Raw genomic sequence first — 9,409 nt, forward strand, 5'->3', positions numbered from 1 at the left:
TCAGAAGAATAAGTGAACTGTCCTTCTTGTGAGCTTAAGCTCTAAAGATTTGACTAGTGTGTTTAGTCTGGAAAATATTCTGTTCATTTTCACTATTACCTTTAGCCTTAAGATGCTTCCAGGGTACTTTGGAATCTCAGGGAAGAAAAAAAACCACACAACATTGGTAATTAAATAATTGCTGCTTAGTGATTATGCCATTAAATCATTTGGTTATTACAGTTTAGTAATTAAATAATTATTAGAGTATGCCATTCTGCTATAGTAGAAGGAAAAAAGGAAGAGAGAAAGAAATGTTCTTGATATTTGGCAGAAAATGGAAAAAAGTATGGGAACTAGAGAAGGAAACTTATTTTAGACAGAAGTCACTGGCAAGAAAGAGGCCAGTTATTTGAAATGCGTGTTTTCAACTACTCATCTACCTATTGAGAAATCATTGCAGTTTATGGTCTTTATAAAGCAAGATAACTATAAAGAGAACATTAAGATTACAAGGTAAAATATGGAAAAAGTGTGAAATAACAGATTAAGGTCAACTTTGAAACTCACAAATGAATGAAGGGTAGTAAATAGCCCTCATAATTACAAAAAAAATAGTTCTTTCCAAGGCTCCCTGGGTTTATAAATGAGCATCTTGACTAGGCTTAGTAGATAATGAGGAAGCCCTAAAATTTTGTGTTACAACAAATAATTGGTGACTAACTAAAGAAAAAAGTAAACATTTTAATGATACCAGAAAAAGCTCGTTATAAAGAAGAGACTGGAAACTCAGCATACTGTGACATAGGTGAGCTGTGTCTCCTTGACATTAAGATGTGAGACTTCATAGATGCTTCAATGAGGTGCCCTTCTAATGTTCCTCATGAGCCATAGAAATTACATAGGAGGTGCTGGGCAGGGGCAGAAATAGAAGCAGGGATTCCTACCCTTCACATTTAGTAATAGCCCTTGGCAGTTATCATTGCAGTGAGCCAGCAGATCCAGGCAATTTAAGAATATACTTCCCCGTGATGCATGGTACTGCAAGTACTGGAGATACTAGCCAGAATTAAGTACCACGAAGCAAGGCTGCATCATATGTAAGAGAAGGTACTGATAAGGTGTAACGAGGTTTCAGCAGAACCATGCCTGAAAACTGCAAACATATGATAGACTCCAAAAAAGAAACTTGGCAGAGGCTGATTACAGAGAACAATTGTATTTCATGCGGTTGGGCAGCATGCATGCGTTGTTGGCTATAGTAGTTAAGCTGAGCTTGAAAGCCTAACTCGTCTGAATTACTTCATCTTAGACCTACTGGCCTGTGACTTAATTACTAAAGAGACAGTCCCTCCCCTTCTGAGAGTTACTGACAGTAATCTTTCATCAGTTTCTGGCTTTTATTTCAAAAAACATTGTCTGCCAAAGAAATGAATTTATTGCAATACCCCTCAATGGTCCAAAATGCTTCTATTGCTTGCTGCAAGTTAAAAACACAAAAACAAACAAACAAAGCCCACCACAAACCAACCAAAAAAATCCACAACACAAAAGCAGGTTGCATTTGTAAAAGACATTTGCTAACATGGACTAACATGGATGCAGGCAACCAGACACATTGGTACTGTCAACTCTGGCAGCTGTTAGATCTTAGTCTGTTAGCTGCTTGTATTTTGCTTCTCCACTGCCATTTTGCTTTTTCCACAGCAAAAAGATGTTGCAGTGATAGATTCGTAGACTGATTCCAAGTGTAGATTCTCTGGGTTGTTACTGTGATCCACCCCTTCTGGTCTGCAGGTCTTTTACTTCTGGTTCTCAGTTGTAAATTGCCCACTAAACTATCATTTGGTCTGTCTCAGGCATGTGTTCCCACACATCAACCACTGATGAGTTAGCAGACCATGGTCTCATTTTGACAAGGCATACAGAAGTTTGTTAAGAAAGAACAGAAATGAGTAGCTGTATTGCTCACAGCACCAGAGGGTATAATTTAATGTCTTGACTCCTCTGACTTTATGCTGGTAGAGTGACAAGAAATTATGAACACAGCTATCAACTTTATTCTGGATATCAACCAGTAGTTGCTCATATTGTTGCTATTTTGATTATTAAGTTCAGGCAGTGTGAGGCAAGAGTGTCCATCAGGTAAGCATGAGGATTTTGCAGTGAGATAGGCAAATGGGGGGCAAATTAGAAACCAAAGCATGTCATCTTAATTAGTAATTAATAGCTAGAGACAAGCAAGTTGCAAGACTTTCAATTGCTTCAGCTCAAATGTTTAAAAAAAAATATCCTCATATGGATTCATAGAGACTAGAAAATAATTAAGCACGCAAATATCTGTCATTGATTTCTGCAACTAAAAGGCCCAGTATAATAATTCTGAAGGTAGTCATCCATTTTCCTCTTATGGAAAAAAAATGCTTCAGACTGGGAGAAATAATCCTCATACTCCTTATATCAGTTAGCAGATCTTTAAACAATGCATCAATGCCTGCAAAAGCTGCTTGATTACTTTTCACCTTGGCACCATACTTTTTAAACCTTTTGATTTCTAGTCATAGCCATCCCACCCATATGTAGCTAAAAGGCAAAAATTCCATCAAGGTTTTTAGCAGCACAAATAGTTTGGTTGAACTGCTTTATATTTCCAGCTTGAGACCAAAGAGCTAGGTATTGGTAAACCAGGAAATGTAGTTGATACTGTAGAAACCTTGCTATGCAAGAACAGCAAAATATGTGCTTAAAGCATATAAACCACCTTACCTCTTACCATGAAATAATGAGACAAGGTAGTGTTTTATTCATCCGTAGTTACAGGCTGATTTGGAAAAACCTTTAACCATGCCATTAAATATTCAGAAGATCAGATATACATTATGAATTATGTTATCTTTGGATTAAGAATTTATAAATAAATTCTTAGCACTATTGCGATTGACATCCATTTTAGTAACAAAATGGATTCCCTATGATGACCTAATGAATTTCACTAGATTGAAAGGTACTTCACTTCCCCAATTATCTCCTCAAACAAAGGAGGCAAGTGGGAGATAGCATCCAAAAAAACGGAATTTACATTTCTTAACTGAAACAGTGACAGACATCACCATAAACTATTTGTGCAAGCATCTTACAAGTTTATAGATGACAAATGTGGGGATCAATTAAGCTACCATCAGTGTGCAGATACCTCTATCATAGAACTTTGAGGTCAGTGTAACAGTGCCAGTAGTGTTCCAATTGAAGGAGGGAGCCATATAAAAAAAAAGTTACAGGGAATGTAAACAGGCATCATGAATTTACTTATGCAGAAGTACAAGCAGAGTACTAGGAAAACATGAAGTTATCAAACTTTTTAGGAAAACAGAACTTTTACAGGTTAAAACTTTGCAGTACATTTGATCAGACATCCCCTTCTGCTCTGCTGATATGAAAATATGTCTTATGTATTTTTCAGTCTCAGGTTGATAATTAAAAATGAACTTTGAGTATTTTCTTCACGATCAATTTAGTAAACAAAATTCATGTGAGAGTGGTTGAAGAGTAAAGAAGCTTACAGTATGTTCTGAAAAGTCTTCCCTGAATCCTGAAAAACAAATTTTAGGTGTGGCTTGAGTTTAACATAATGCTGCCGTATTATTAACATCAAAGTCTACTTTATCTAAGTTATCTATGGAGACTATGAAGTCCCCATCAGCAAAGATTTCTAGAGTAAGTTAAAACACGCCAGAGGCAGACTTGGTACACTAAGTGCTACTAAGCTACTGAGGGAAGTGCTACTAAACTGGAGTGATAAATATACCTCATGATTTATTTTTTTTTAAACCATGTTGTGTCTGATCATCACTATTTGAATGTAATCTGGGAATCAGAGTGCAATTGTCTAGTTCTGATTTTGTATGTCAGTAAAAAACCTACAACAGAGTGAGGAAATCTTGCTCATTAGCATTGAAGTTACTGGTTTAATATTATTTGTTATTCTTTGAGGCACTGCACACGCACAGCAAGTACCAACCTGCATGACATTATAATTGGAGCTGCTGCCAAAATTTTATTAGAATGTATATGTTCAGATGGGAAGCCTGTAACTATGAATGCACAAACAGATACTAAATGAACATCTGCAAAAACAAACACTATTCAACACATGTATGGTTTACTCAACTATTCAAGTATTCCATAAGGTATGCTTGTAAAATTGATTGCATTTAGTCTGCTGCGGTTTGTTTTTACAGTATCATACCTTCAGGAATTTGGCACAAGTATAAACACTAATGGGTGATCTAATCTGTTTATAACATTATTTTATAATGTTTGTGAGGAATATCTAACATGTTTATACTTTCCTTTTTGAGACAATATGAAAAGTCTAACATGCAACCCTGAAGAAAGCATAAGCTTCCAGTCTTTTAAACTTCAAAAGCAGGCTTCTGTAAATTAAGGAAAAAACCCAACCCAAACCATGAATTGTCTTTTTAAACACTTCCAACAGACCATCATGCATCATCATCATCATAAACACATCTAGGAGAGTCAGTGTCTCCTCAGTGTGCACGTATTTCTCCTGTCAGCAGTACTTAAACTCCTCAGATGAGAACACATTCTAAACTGCTTGAAGTTACAAGAAATGTTTGAACTGAATGAGCTCTATCAGAGTGAAAATGGCTATGAACAGAGCCATTGCTATTACAAATCTAGTTTGTTTATTTGAATGTAAAGAAAAATACTTAAAATTTTTGTTTCCAGAAGCTTTTTCATGGTGACTTTAGGTTAAAATAAAATTTGTAGATTAACATTAATAAATAAGCTTTCAAATAATTTACATTTCATTTGAAAAACAGATTTTATGTGTACATCCATTAATCTATTGCAATATCTATTGCAACTGCTTGTTGCAGTCCTCAGATGAGAGACACAGAGCATACACCTTGTCTATTAGATTAATTTTTGTCATTCACCTTAGAACAAATTCAATTCTATATGTCTACTACTATATGTACTTCACATAGTAAAGAAACTCCAAGCAAATAACTGGTTTGTTTAGACTTTGCATCCACTTCTACTCAATTAATTCAGTAGTAAAGAACATTGTTCCACTGGGTTGATGCCAGACATTGTTGTAATACTTGGCAGTAGTCTTAAATAGCATGAAAAGTGACATAATGCCAACTCAACATATGCCCCAGAGACTCTTGTTGAAAAGTGACACTGGTGGTTAAAGTTTACAGTCATTTTCTGCTTTAAAAAAAAAAAAAAGTGTATTTATTGGAGAAGTTATCCTATTGACAACAATTGCCAGATTGTACTGACAACTGCTATACTGCAAGAATCCTACTGCTAGATTGGGTTTTCTCTCACAACCCTTGTCAGAGAAAGAAAGGGTGTTGTACGTTACTTTGCCATGATACTCTAGTTCATTAGAATATTGTAATAACAGATATTCAGCAGCATGTGCACTTGTTAACAGGAAGTGAAAATTTCTCCTATGATGCTTCTTTTTGTTGTGATTTGTAAAAAATGATTAACTTATTATGCAAATATTAGCCATTCTTAATATAGGATCTTACAAGCAAATCACATAGTGTCGGGCAGACAAAAAGAGGAGAATTCATTCCAAAACAGTGAGTTACAACTTAGAGAAGTACAATGCTCCAATGCAGCTTTTAAACTATTGCAGATAGTACTGAAAGTGAAAAATTATGCTTCTGCTTTGAAATAATAAAATAACTTACACAGCATCACAATGAGTTGCTATTAGGAAGATGTTTAAAGAATAAACATAGAAACATATCAGTTCCTAAGCAATAAGTATTTTCGCATCATCCAAAAGAAACAAACTAATAATATAGAACTAAAAGAAATCTGTTAAAGGTATTATTCTTTTAGTAGGATATTATTCAGAATGCTGAGATATCAGCAACTCTAGGCAAATCACTGTAAGGAAAAAGTGACATTTTAGATTGTTAGATTTCTTGATATTATTTATAAGTAATCATGTATTTGCCTAGCAGTTTCTGTTCGTAAAACTAGAACTGAAGTTGATTTCTTGACACTATCATCACATCTGTGAAATGTGTCCATGAATTCTGAGAAAGTTTGTGCCAGTAAGTGATTTTTATTTATCAAGTTGCCTGCCAAAGTGAAAGTATTAGGATAACAAAACAGAAAATAATGAGAATTGCTGTCTTATCCACTAGCCAGTTAATTTACAGTCTGTAAGGGGAGACCCCTTGTTAGTCCTGGAATCAACAGTTCCCATGGGTCTGATCTAATCAGAGTTCTGCAGGGTATTTGGGGTGCTCTTCTCTGATTTAGCTATTCCACTTTAGGAACATTAAATGTCTGTCTGAACAGGGATTAAGCCAAGAGTGCCCCACCTCCCCAGTTCCTGGTTTACACATCAGGCTTGAGTCATTCTGACTCAGTGAATACTTACATGAAACAAAACAAGAAGGTTTATTCCAAAATCCCTACTAGTTAGAGTGAGCAGATCTCCTCAAACAGGAGAGGTCTTCTCTGCCTAGTGCATTCTCGCAGATGAATGCACTAGTGCCTGGACTTTTGGATGAAAGGCAGCATCACTTCCACCTTCCTTTTCTTGCTTATAAATCTAGCCAGTCATCTCCCAGGGTTTTGCATTCACACTGCTTTATGAGGTTTAGGAACCACTAGAAGAAAGTGTTTGCCTCTAAAATACTCTGTTTATTTCATGTGAATACTGTATCATTGCCTTCCCTTAAAACTGCATTTTTGCCAGGTTCTATTGAGAACTGTCTCTAGAAGATTAACATTTTATTTTCAGTTTTAAAAGGTTCCTCTGTAACATAGAGGATAACTTTAAAATGGTAGAATTGTATATTTTTAAAAACTTTGTTTAAAAAAAAATGATCATGCTGGGTTATTTTTGTCATAAGTTTTCTGATCCACTGCCTGCTACTTTTAAAGTCGGAAGCTGTCCCACAGTCTTCATATCTGCACAACTATTTCCTTTTTACCTCAATATTCAGCAGAGTCAACTTGTTTATCTTTCCTTTGGGCTCCCTCATGTCAGGCATATAGTGTTCTTAGCAGGAATTACTGTACTCCTTGAAGAAAACTTAAGAAACAAAGTTGTGAGCAGCAACTCTAAAACAGAGTTAATATTGTCAAGGCTCTCCATCGTCTCCAGATTCTTGAATATTTGGTCCTTGACTAAAATTTAGCCAGTTTGTGGTTCCCTTACCAAATTACAGACCAGAACGCATGGTCTGGGCTACATGTGTCTGGCAGCCTGGATATGTTTGTACTTCAATCAAAATGCAAAGTCCGCCTGAATACCATGGTGATGCATACCTCATTGGTGTTAATATTGACTTAGCGCAGAAGCAGACAAGGCAATTGTTTCCTGTACATCTCACATATTCGAAACAGCTTGACTGAAAACATAGAAATGTGAAGGAGGGATGAAAAATTCATATAAATAATATAATTTCTTACTTATTCCTGTACATTTGAATATTAGTATTAACATGACATTAAATTTGGTAGGAACATCTATAAGAAATAGATATAAAAATGTCATTTCTTAAAGATTAAACTTTCATTTGGCTTCTTAGAGGTATTTAGCCTAGTTTACTAATGAAAAGAGATTTGTGCAGTCATGGCGCACATGCCCCATTAATAGGTTTTGAGCACATATGCTGATTGGAGACAAATTTGCTAGAAGAGTAGATACACCTTTAAAGTAATTAAGAGCTTCAAATTTTTGTAAAATTAACTGCTAGGTAGAGAGTACCCATGCTGAGAGTTAGGATGAAGAAGCACTCGTTCTGTGCAGGGGACCGATCTGAGAAATGCCACAGCTGTGGCTTCCACCAGTTTACCAGCAAGAGCCAGGCTTCATTTGTTGTGATTCTCACAGACCAGAGTTCACAAAGGGAAAGCACCATTATTGTCCCAGTAACTTCTGAACTCTGGGGGCAAGGATGGCACATGAGCAGAGTCCGAGTTGCTCCCAAAGCACAGCTGGACTCCAAGTGACAGTCTGTGTCATGCCACCTCTAACATTTATTAGCTGTTTATCACAAACAGAATTAATCTGCTGACTTATGTATTACTTTTCTGCATCCTACAATTATTCTTAATAAGTCTTAAGTCTCAAAGTGGAACTTACAGCTTTTTTTTTTTTTCATTACACAGCATATGAAAGGGGGGAAGATACCATTTCTGTGCTAACCACACTTCAATTTGATTGTCTTTGTTCTCTTTCCTTTTTCTCAACACCCCATAGTGCTCCATTTCCTCCCAATGTGCCCTTTTATTATCCCAGCTTCCGGTGTTGCATAAATGCATAAAACTAGTGAAAATAGCCTTTAATTTCTCTCTTCAAATTCTGTGTCTGGCCAATGTTACATTTCATGCCAAGTACAGTAAAGATGATTGTTCTGTGTTGTAGAATCAGAGCCTGTAGCAATGAAGGATTGTAGAGCTAAACCTTCAACAAAAAAGTTACAGGAGAGTGAAGTTTGATGGATACTTTTTTGATCTTTGAGTGATTTACAGAGAGAAATTGGAATTTTCTTGACATTGCAATTAACAGTATGGCATTGGTACCAGCTGAACATTGTTGCAGCCTGGGGCAACAGAAATGCCATTCCGGTGTTGCAACAGCTAAAAAATAACTTCTAATTATATGAAGAAACAGTATTATATCACAAAACGCTATGGCGATGAAATTTATCCTAACAAACAAGATACAGATAAGCAGAGGCTTTAAGGGATCTCAATCATAACACTCCACAGCCCACAGATTTCTAACAATTTTTTTAATGTGCTTGCAACAGACATTTGCAGGGTGATTTCCTTAATTGTGCTGATATATTAGTACAAATCTATGTGCAGTAAAAATTAATTTTTCCAGACCCTAAAAATCTAGCAAAGCACTGAAGCCCTAAACAATTTGTGGTTTGTAGTTGATTTCATTGTCACAAACAAAAAAATGTCAAACCAGTAGTATTCTCCAGTGTCCCACTTCTAATACATTGTTTCATTGGAAAGCATTAACAATGAATCCTCTGCTTTTATTTAGACTGGTGGGTACAGATATTAAACTTCTACAATAAACAGATGCCTATCTGAATTTGACAGCATTTTAAAAAATGGTATTTTTTCATGTTTCCTAAGCTAATGTGATCACTTTACATATCCTTTATTACAAGCCAGGATTTACTCACCAGATCTGCCAAGTCCACAAAAGCAGTTTTTTAAAAGGCCACGTACAAGTCAGTAAAAAACAGCTCATCCCTTTGAAGGTTTGAGACATGCTAATATTTTACTTTTCAGGAAAGAGAAGGATGAAATATCTGGAAGTAGCAGTATATATAGAGCAGTGATACTTGAAGGCAGCCTTCTGTTCAGAATTATTATTCTGGAGAAGACATAGTGCTGC

This window comes from Streptopelia decaocto, assembly GCF_964273445.1.
Source record: "Streptopelia decaocto genome assembly, chromosome: 9".
Lineage (NCBI taxonomy): Eukaryota > Metazoa > Chordata > Aves > Columbiformes > Columbidae > Streptopelia > Streptopelia decaocto.